Source organism: Camarhynchus parvulus, chromosome Z (genome assembly GCF_901933205.1).
Source record: "Camarhynchus parvulus chromosome Z, STF_HiC, whole genome shotgun sequence".
NCBI classification, from domain to species: domain Eukaryota; kingdom Metazoa; phylum Chordata; class Aves; order Passeriformes; family Thraupidae; genus Camarhynchus; species Camarhynchus parvulus.
The window spans coordinates 27,291,049-27,300,638 of NC_044601.1; the positions used below are offsets into that span (position 1 = coordinate 27,291,049).

At 42.6% G+C, this 9,590-nt stretch overlaps 1 pseudogene; it reads right to left on the minus strand.

Moving 5' to 3' along the window:
- Positions 1-5,183: 5,183 nt before the first annotated feature.
- On the minus strand, positions 5,184-7,342 carry LOC115915391 (annotated as a pseudogene).
- Positions 7,343-9,590: the final 2,248 nt, after the last annotated feature.

Here is a 9,590-nt window from a genome sequence, read left to right on the forward strand (position 1 = left end):
GGAGCTGGGCTTGTTTAGCCTGGAGAAAAGGAGGATCAGAGGCAACCTTATCACTCTCCCCAACTTCCTGAAGGGTAGTTGTGGAGGTTGGTCTCTCTCCCCAGGCAGCAACTGACAGAACCAGAGGTCACAGTCTCAAGCTGCATCAAGGGAAATATTAGTTGAATATTAGGAAAAAGTTTTTCACACATAGAGTGATAAAGTTCTGGAATGGTCTGCCTGGGAAGGTGGTGGAGTCACCATCCCTGGATGTGTTTAAAAAAAGACTGGATGTGGCACTTGGTGCCATGGTTTAATTAAGGTGTTAGGGGACAGGTTGGACTCGATGATCTTGAAGGTCTCTTCCAACCTTATGATTCTGTGATTCTATGGTACAGCTGATTTCCTCTCATAGCACAGATTTCACTGAGTGATGACATTGTGGAAGAAGAAGAGTGCTGGTACAGTGGTATTACTGACAGGCAGTGAGATGGAGAAAAAGCACTAATAATCGTGGTTTTTGACTGAGTGAGAAGAAGCAGCCATGAAACCTAAAGAAGATCAAATGATGTTGAAAGCTGCTGGTGGTTTGAAGGAGAGCAGAGCTTAACCTGATAGCATTGTTGGAAAACTTCATGAGATGCTTTGCAGAGGTTAAATGCTAGATCTTGTAGGAATCCTGGCAGGAAGTTACTTGGCACAAGTAGATGAAAGGAGGAAAGTGACATTAAGCATGGAACTAGTGGTTCAAGTTTCTGAAAAAACTCAGAGCAAAACCATTTTCATTGGAAAGAACATATCTCAGGTTAAAACTACAGAATGGGAAGAAATAAGAAGAAAGCTGAAGACTCATGTGCCAAAAGACCAAATTAGAAATTTCCAAAAGGGTAAGAATTATAAACTAAGAAAAATGAAGGCAGGAGGTGGAAGACAATGGATTTAATGAAAGTCTTTGAATAAGCAGGAAGGGAGTTGTGGTACATACATGAAAGCCTTCAGCCAAACTGGAAATGTTGGTGAAAGAGACATATTGTTATGAAATTCTTGATAGAAAGAATTCTTTGATTTTTTTTTAATTGGAAAAACTTTGTTTAACTGAAAATTGGCATTCCATCTGAATATGATAAAAAACTTCACTTTGAGTGCAACTGAGCACTGGAACAGGCTACCAGAGAGTTTGTGGAGTTTCCTTTTCTGTAGATACTCAAAACATGATCCTGTGCAACCTACTCTGGTGAACCTGGTTGAGCAGGGGGGTTGGATTGCACAGTCTCTAGAATTCCCTTCCAACCCCAAACATTCTGAATCTTCTGTGATTCTGAATCTTCTGTGATGTATCAGCAGAGCAGACAGCATGAACAGAATTTCATTTTTGAGTGAAAATAACCACTTGCTAATAAATATTTTCAAATTTGAGTGCAGTACTGTGGAATTTACAACCTGTAATTGGAATAAATCATGTATAAATTACCTTAAAATGAATCAAAGGTCCTGTGAAAATCAAGTCTCGCAATTCTACCCCTTTGTCAGTGTGTCTGCAACTGCACAGCATTCTCCATTGTCTATTGTTCAACACAACTCTGCTTAGAGAAATGTGAATGCTCTGTACCATCCAGAGACAAAAAATTCTCTTTAGATTCAAATAAAATTACAGAATGGCAAATTTTGTTAGCAATTCTAGAGAATGTCTTTACAATTTCCAAAATGTTTTTAGGAATCTTAGTTGGCTGGTTTCCACTCTCTAGCCTCAAAGTAAAAAAAAAAAAACAACTTAAATGGTTCAGAAAAAAATAGAAAAAAGGTTTTGAGGCAGTAACCAAAACTAGGCTACAAAAGGTCTCAGAGCAGCAGCTTTATCTGCTGGTGAGTACTTGCTCAGTTCAGTAGTCACATGATTCACACACTAGTTCTTTTTTTTTTTTTCCCAGAAATAGAATCAATAGAGAACAGACAAACCCACAGTTGCCAGTTTGTAGAGTTTTGTGGCTTTTCTTGAGTGCTCCAGGCATGCACAGGTCTACCAGATATTGAAGAAAAACTGTTTCAGTTCCCGCATGTCCATATGCTGCTCTACTGGGCTCTGGTTATCAAATAAAGGCACTAAAAAATAAGTAGTGGTTGAAACTGTCTAGAAAAAGTTTACATCAAGGAAAAAAGTGTTATTTAAAAGTCACCTTTACATTTTCAGCAATATTTTATTCGCTTATAATTTATGTTAAAAGTCTTTTAGCAGAAAGTTTAAGTCTTGATGAAAGCATATTGCAGCATTAGATGTATGGTAGTAAATGTTATGTACCAAGTCTTTTGGATTATGCACAAGAATCTACCTTTCCTGACAGCAGACCATACTAAGAAAATTTTTGAGTCTTTCAATCTTTCAACAATTTTCACAAACGTCTATGACAACAGATTTTGATGTCACTAAATATGTGTATTCCACTAAATAGAACACTGCAAGCAGCAAACAGGAAGGTTTACATATGGATGTTTAGACTAGACACAAGATAAATTGTTCTTTAGATAGTGAGTGAAAGGGACATAAAAGAAAAAAAAAAAAAAAAAAAGAAGACTCCCAGAACCAAGACTGTAGATTCAGAGAAAACAATAATTTTCTTTGCTTTTAAACCCTAATTTATGCAACTGTCCCTAGGAACTTGGAGATGTATTGCTTAAATCCTTATTGAAACTGTTTTCAAACTCTTTGAAAGAGATGCAAGGAAAAAAAGTTACAGATGTTTTTCAAAAGCAGGAAAATTTTCCTCATTTTTTTTAGAAAAAACTGTTAATGCACTTTTAATACCTAACAGTGTGATAAAGGAGACAAAGCATAAAGCACATAGGAAGGAAAAGGAAATTATGATGCTTCTAGAGAGCCGATTTATAATGATCCCAAATTCATCACTGAATCTATTTGGAGGTCCACATCACACTAAGATATTTTTCTGCCTTTCTATATTTACAGCATTCCAGCTGCATGATTAACATTCATTTGTGAGCAGGTACTTAAGGAGCAGCATGTGAAACACTGTGTTTATAGTCCCAGTCTGCTGTCTTCTAACCCATGTTGTAAATGGCCTTACACCACCAACTTCTGATCTTCTGCAAAGCTTACATATATTTTAAGCATGGTCCAGCATGTATAAAAACCAGCAAAAAGGTTGCTGTTATGATTAAGTATGAATTGTAAGGAGCCTGCATTAAATATTTCCTGTGATCTGGCCTTACAGAAACAGACATCCAGTGAACTATACATTCTTTCCTTTTCAGGACACAATTCTCCAAACTGCTGAACATTAAAACATCCATTAGTTTCAGTAAGAGCTGAAAGTTGCCTCATTAGCTCCCAGCATTAGGCTTAAGGACTGAGCTCAGGGATACTAACAGAATCCCTGTTAAGATGCTGGGCAAAGATAAGAAAGTTTCAGATCGTCAAGTACACTTGAGTAGGTATTTCCTGTTTAATTGATTTGAAGAAGAGAGAGTCTGGGTATCAGTGCTGCAACCTTAACTGTATTGTGTAGTAGAATGCTTTGTGAGCTGCTCTTTTAAGACGAAGACTCATAAAATAAGAACTGTTCAGACCTCTTGTGTTTTGAAATACTGGTTGCACCTCTTCTCAGTACTCTTGTAGCGTGGGCTGGTGCAGATTTTGGCTTTCAGAAATGCCTCGTACACTCTTTAGTTACAGCGCTTTCAAATCAGACAGCAAAAAAAGAAAATAACAGAGATCTCTCAAAAGGACTGAAAGTCTCTATTCACCCACACTCCAGAGGTCTGGATGGGCTCCGGCAAGTAGTGAAGCTTTTGAGTAGCCTGTTGCCTCCGCTTGAGGCATGGCGTCCTGGGTCAGGAACAGCACGGCGGAAAACACTCTTTGCCTGCTCGGGCCAATCACTCACAACACCAATGTGGTCGACAGTAAAAGGCGTTTAATAACGGTAGAACAAGGTATTTTATAGTAAGGGTTAACGGCGTAACGGTAGAAGGGGAGGGGCTCCGTCTGCACGTAACATCGCGATATTTCGCTGCTCTCCAATCTCCCACATATCCCCCCCCTTTTATGACTAATTAAAAACACAAAAAATATAAAGACTATAAACACATGAAGGCTAACAAAGGTAAACTGGCAACTGGAAAAACAATGAACATTTCTATAACTCGTAACTATGTCTGACAAACCAAAAATGTTAACTTTTACAACCAACTTTTAACGAACAAGGTTAACTTATTTAAAATGTGAGGCCCAAAGTCATTTCCAGGGGCATTGCAGCAGGAGGGTCTTCCAAGCTAGAACCCAGGGCAACTAGTCATGGAGGATAACTGAACCATGACTTAAAGCGTCTTTGCAGGACTTCCTCCTTAGTTCACTGGCACAGTTTTGGAGAGGCTTCTCCCTGTCGATGTTCTGGGATGAAAGTAAGGCAGCACAGTTGATGATTTGAAGCCTTATGATTGCCTATCGCTACAATACTGACCTATCATCCCAGAGTCTGCGATGGCTGATGAATTTTAATAAGACAGAATTGGAGAACTCATGTCCGGATTCGTGGTTCTCCAACTCCTTTTGAGAGAAATGCAGAAAACCTCTGGGATGATAGTCGATTGTTCCATTCAAGTAGAGTTAGAACTTGGCCAGAGTTTGAACTCTACTTGATGGACATCACTTACATTTTAGACAATCAGGCCACTGTACACCTTGAACCACGATTGAAATTATTTTTTGTTGAGCCTCTCCCCCCAGTTCTTCTCTGTGCCAGCATCTCCTTTAGTTCGGCCACAGGGTCTTTCGCTGAGCTGCGTGATGGTTTGTCGTGGCCTTCAGGAAACGAGGTGCTCAGGTTGCGGGGGTGTCTAAGGATTTGGTCCTGCAAAATAAACTTCACAAATTTAATTAGTTTCGCCCTGAAGGTCCGGTTTAACTGATTTAACCGGGCACCATTTGATTTTGCCATCTTTCTTAACTGCTGCATACCGTCGCCCTGTGAGTATCAGCCTCCAACCCTGTTCCCATTCCCCCAGCTCATTTTTAATTGTGACCTGTGGGCCTTCCTCTATTGCTCTGGTGGCCCAGTGCCTCTGGACAGGGCTTTTTATTTCCTCTCCCCTAGGGAATTGATTTAATGCCAGCAGGGCGGTTGCCAGGATGCGTGCTTGGTCTTCAAGAAACTCCACCTTCAGCTTCTTCCCAGGGGGCCTGGGGGGGGTCATGGGGGGCCCTTCTCTTTCTGCCACCTGCCATCTTCTGAAGGCTCTTCTGGTCCCTTCTGTTTTCAGTGAGTTTATTGAAGGGATTTGGTCCTGTTGTGCTCACTATGACTTTGGGTTGATATTCTTTCTCAATTATGGTCTTTGATGCAGTCACCAATTCTCCCTGTACAAGGCTCCTGTCCACAACTACCCCAGAAAGAACCTGTGACTGAGGGCCTGCTATTTTAATATCCTGCAAATTTTGCTCTCGGATCTTGTTCCTCATTTCTTGGACCTCCTTTGGATTGGTGTTCAATGGAACGAACAGATTAGGGACAGCAGAGGTGGCAGTTCTATGTCCATTTTCTTTAATCCACTCAGTCTTCGAATTGGGACTGCTGCCATTCTGCCCTTCTTCAGAAGCATCATTCCCTCGGCCAGAGTTCAGCCACCTTGTCTTCTCTCACTGCTGTTTCTGAAAACTGTGTCTGAGGGCGGAGGAAATGCCTGATTCGCTGTCGCCGGTTGGACACAAGGTTTTCGGGGTGAAGGAAGAGACGAGATGGGCTCCATGATCAGAAGGCTTGATTTATTATGTTATGATATATATATATATATTACATTATAACTATACTAAAAAGAAAAAGAAAGGGAGAGTTTCCAGAAGCTGCTAACTACCTAAGAATAGAAAGTAAAGAATGATCAACAAACCTTGCTCTCTCGGACTGTGTCCGAGAGAGCTCAGTTCTGGATCGGCTATTATCTCCAAACACTCAATCTGGGCCAATCCAGAACTGACCTGTTGCATTCCACAGAAGCAGATAACCTATTGTTTATGTCTGGTTGCTGAACTTCTCAGCTTCAGCAGGAAAATCCTAAGAGAGGATTTTTCATAAAAGAAATGTCTGTGACAATTCGCCATCACTAGTAAAGGAGTAACCTGTGACACTAGCTGGAATCTCAACATCGCTGTACTTTTTAGATTTCTCTCTCAGAGCAGGGTATCCTTACGGGTAGCCGGTTCTGTAACCCAGATTATCCAGCATTCGCATAAGAGCTTCAAACTCCTGTTCACCAATCTGCCATTTGGGATGGGACACAGTCCCCTCACCTGCTGGAGACTCAGGGGAACAAGACTTAGCTTTGTACTTGCCAGGATCAAGAAGCACTAAGTTGTAAGGGCCACCTGCACTGGCCAGGGTATGGACTTGTATCTCACAGGCAAGCATTAGTTTATGAATATAGTAGAAAGCCTCTTCAACAGTCTCTCCAACTGATTCTGAAAATAAGGACCTTGCTTTTAGGACCCAAATTTTTCTGAATAACCACCTTTTCTTCATCATCCACTAAAATACCATGGTAGTCATGATAAGCTACTTCCCCTAGAGAAAGTGCTTCAGGTGAAATTGTGTGTGAAAATTGTGAAATCACGAGACCACACTTCATTGCAGAAACCGCAGCTCCTGCAGGTGTGTGGATGTGGACAATGCATTTCACATCAGGTCGAGCTGCATAAGTTGCTGAGCGCAACGTAAAACCAGCTTGGTTTACTCCTAGGTTAGTGCTTCCACGATCAACCACATCTCCCTGAATATTGATTTTAATCAGACTAGATGCAGTGACTTCACTACAGAGGAGTCCAAAAGGTACAATAAGGAAATGCTCTTGCTCAGAGTTTACTTTGGCTGTTATATGATTGTAAATAAGCTGCTAATCTGTAGAAAGCTGCCAATTTGCATCTTAACAACTTCTTCCCTTTTTCATAAGCAATGGAATCAGACCCTCTCAGATCATTTACTGGTGTTACCATGCCAAGACTCATGTTTAACGCAGCCATTCCACCTTGAGGTGCCGCAGGGTAGACATTTGGAACGTGCATTGTCATGAAATCTGCAATCTGCTGCAAAGCCAATAAACCTGTGGGGTTCTTCCCCTTCTTGAACTGTTCCTGGATCATGGATTCCAATTCTTCACAGAAGGCTGGGCTCTGAAGAATCATGGAGACTCTCTTCTTCTGTTCCATCATGTTAAAATCCTGGCAAAGGCCAGGTGCCATATTTTTCTCTCTCAAATATTCTGGGTTATTTTCATCAACTCGATCAAAATACCTCTCTTTATGGGGGGCTGTTGTTGGAGGTGGTGAAATCACCACCCCCACACCAAAATCACCATTCATAGCACAGTTTTAAGGAACCCGAGGACAGACGAGAACAGGCAGGAGCGAAGGGGCCGTGGCGACCGGTCCCCTGACGAGGCTGTCGCTGTCTAGGTACCCGCCTCCTGCTGCTCCCGCCGCCCTCTCCAGGCTTGCCCTGCCTTCTGCCGAATGCTCCGTCAGGCCGTAAGGTAACGGCTGCACCCCGCGCCTCTGTGCTAACGGCCGCGCCTCTTGCCTCCTCTAGCACTTCGTCCCAAAATGAGTGCCTTTTTCTGTAACGGGTGCACCTGGGCTCGGGGGCCGCAAAGAGCGTCCCCACAGCTGTAGCTTCCCACACTCGACAAACTCATGATTGGCCACTGTCTGTCCAGCCGTCCCCTCTCCCAGCTGGGGCCTCGCCTTCATAAATTCCTGCGCGGCTTTCCACTTTTCCCGCTCTGGACAAACCTTTTGCAGAGCCCGCATGACTCTTTCCAACGATCTAAGGCTTTGCCCCGAGCCTGAGGACATGACCTCCTTGGCTAGGGCCTGGGTACACTTGTCCCACACGTCCGGGCGGAGAATCTCCTCCAGCTGCCCAATTACTGCAATATGCAGGAGCTTCAACACTACGAAGATAAATTCTCCCGCCTCGCAGTCTAACCCCCACTGCCTATGAACCCCTAATACGACCTTGGCGCGAGACTCCATTTCCCATGCGCTGGTCCGGGAGCATCCTCCCCGCCGCAGACAGTCCCGCTGCTGCGGCCACTGTTCACCCGTCCAGGCGAATCCCGAACCCGGTTGTCGTTCCCGGGTTTCGGCACCGCTTGTTGCCTCCGCTTGAGGCGTGGTGTCCTGGGTCAGGAACAGCACGGCGGAAAACACTCTTTGCCTGCTCGGGCCAATCACTCGCAACACCAATGTGGTCGACGGTAAAAGGTGTTTAATAACGGTAGAACAGGGTATTTTATAGTAAGGGTTAACGGCGTAACGGTAGAAGGGGAGGGGCTCCGTCTGCACGTAACATCACGATATTTCGCTGCTCTCCAATCTCCCACAGTAGCCACCCAAAGGGATAGTCAGAGCTTCATCCTGCTGCTTTGTGGATTCATTTCAGGGAAAGTTCAGGTCTGCTTCTGCAACCCCTTTTGGAAAATATTTGAAAGTGATATGAGGTTCTGACCAAGTGTTGTAGCTTGCAGAGTTCAGACAATGCTGAGTACACTTTCAGTTTTCTGAGAGGAGTTGTGATTTCCTACGGGAATGACAAACTCTAGAATTTCATTTCAATGCAGAATTTTAAAGTCAACATTTCCAAAAGGCTCCACACAACAGAGATACACTTTAATTAATATAGCTGCAAAATTCCATTCCACTACTTGTTCCTGAAGGAACAAATGTATATCCCTAAAGCATACTGATGCACCACAATAGCTTAAAAACAGCGATATATTTTAATGCACAGTTGTTTGGATGCCTCTGATCGGCAGACTCTATTTGCACTTCTATTCCTCTTTTGAATGTAAGTGATTTGTTTTCACTGAGAACAAGATCAGAACTTGCTGATATGTACTGTAGCTTGCAGGTTCACTGGGAAGTATTTATTTCTTAATCATGTGTCTGTTAAATTAATTGTTTGGGATGATCAAAGGCTCAGCAGGTGGTGGGGATGATTTAGAAAGCAGAAAATTGATGCTATCTTTCTGATTGACATCCTATTATTGTGGCATATATTTCCTGTTTGTCAGGAATGTAAAGCCTGAACATTCAGTAATAATATCTAGTATTATTTTGGAAAGGGAAACCATTGGCTGATTGCAGTTTAACAAGATGAAAAAATCTTCAGATTTCCTTCTGTCAGGTTTGAAACAGAAGCTGAGCACATGTAGCCCAACCTTTCCTGAGAGAAAGAAAAACTAGCTACAAAGCTAAAAAGCTGCTGCTGCTGCTTCTTTCTGCTAGTCTGAAGCCACAATCCCTCTCTTAGCACCCCTCTTTAAAAACAATCAAGCCTGTAAGGTTTTAGAAATATGCAAAATAGTTATCACAATAAAGTAAAACACATTGTTTAAGACAGGTTTGAGGCACAACTGGAAAAAAAGCGCCTGTCCTGAGATCAACTTCCTCTCACCTCTCTCAAGCTGCACTTCTCTCCTCCATTCTGTGATCAGGTTTTTAAGATCACAGCCCTTCTCCTTACAAGAATAATTGCAGCCTCTGGAGAAATTTCAGGATGCAGCCATTCAAGCTCCTCTCTGAAGCAATAGAAATTCTGGCAGTTTTC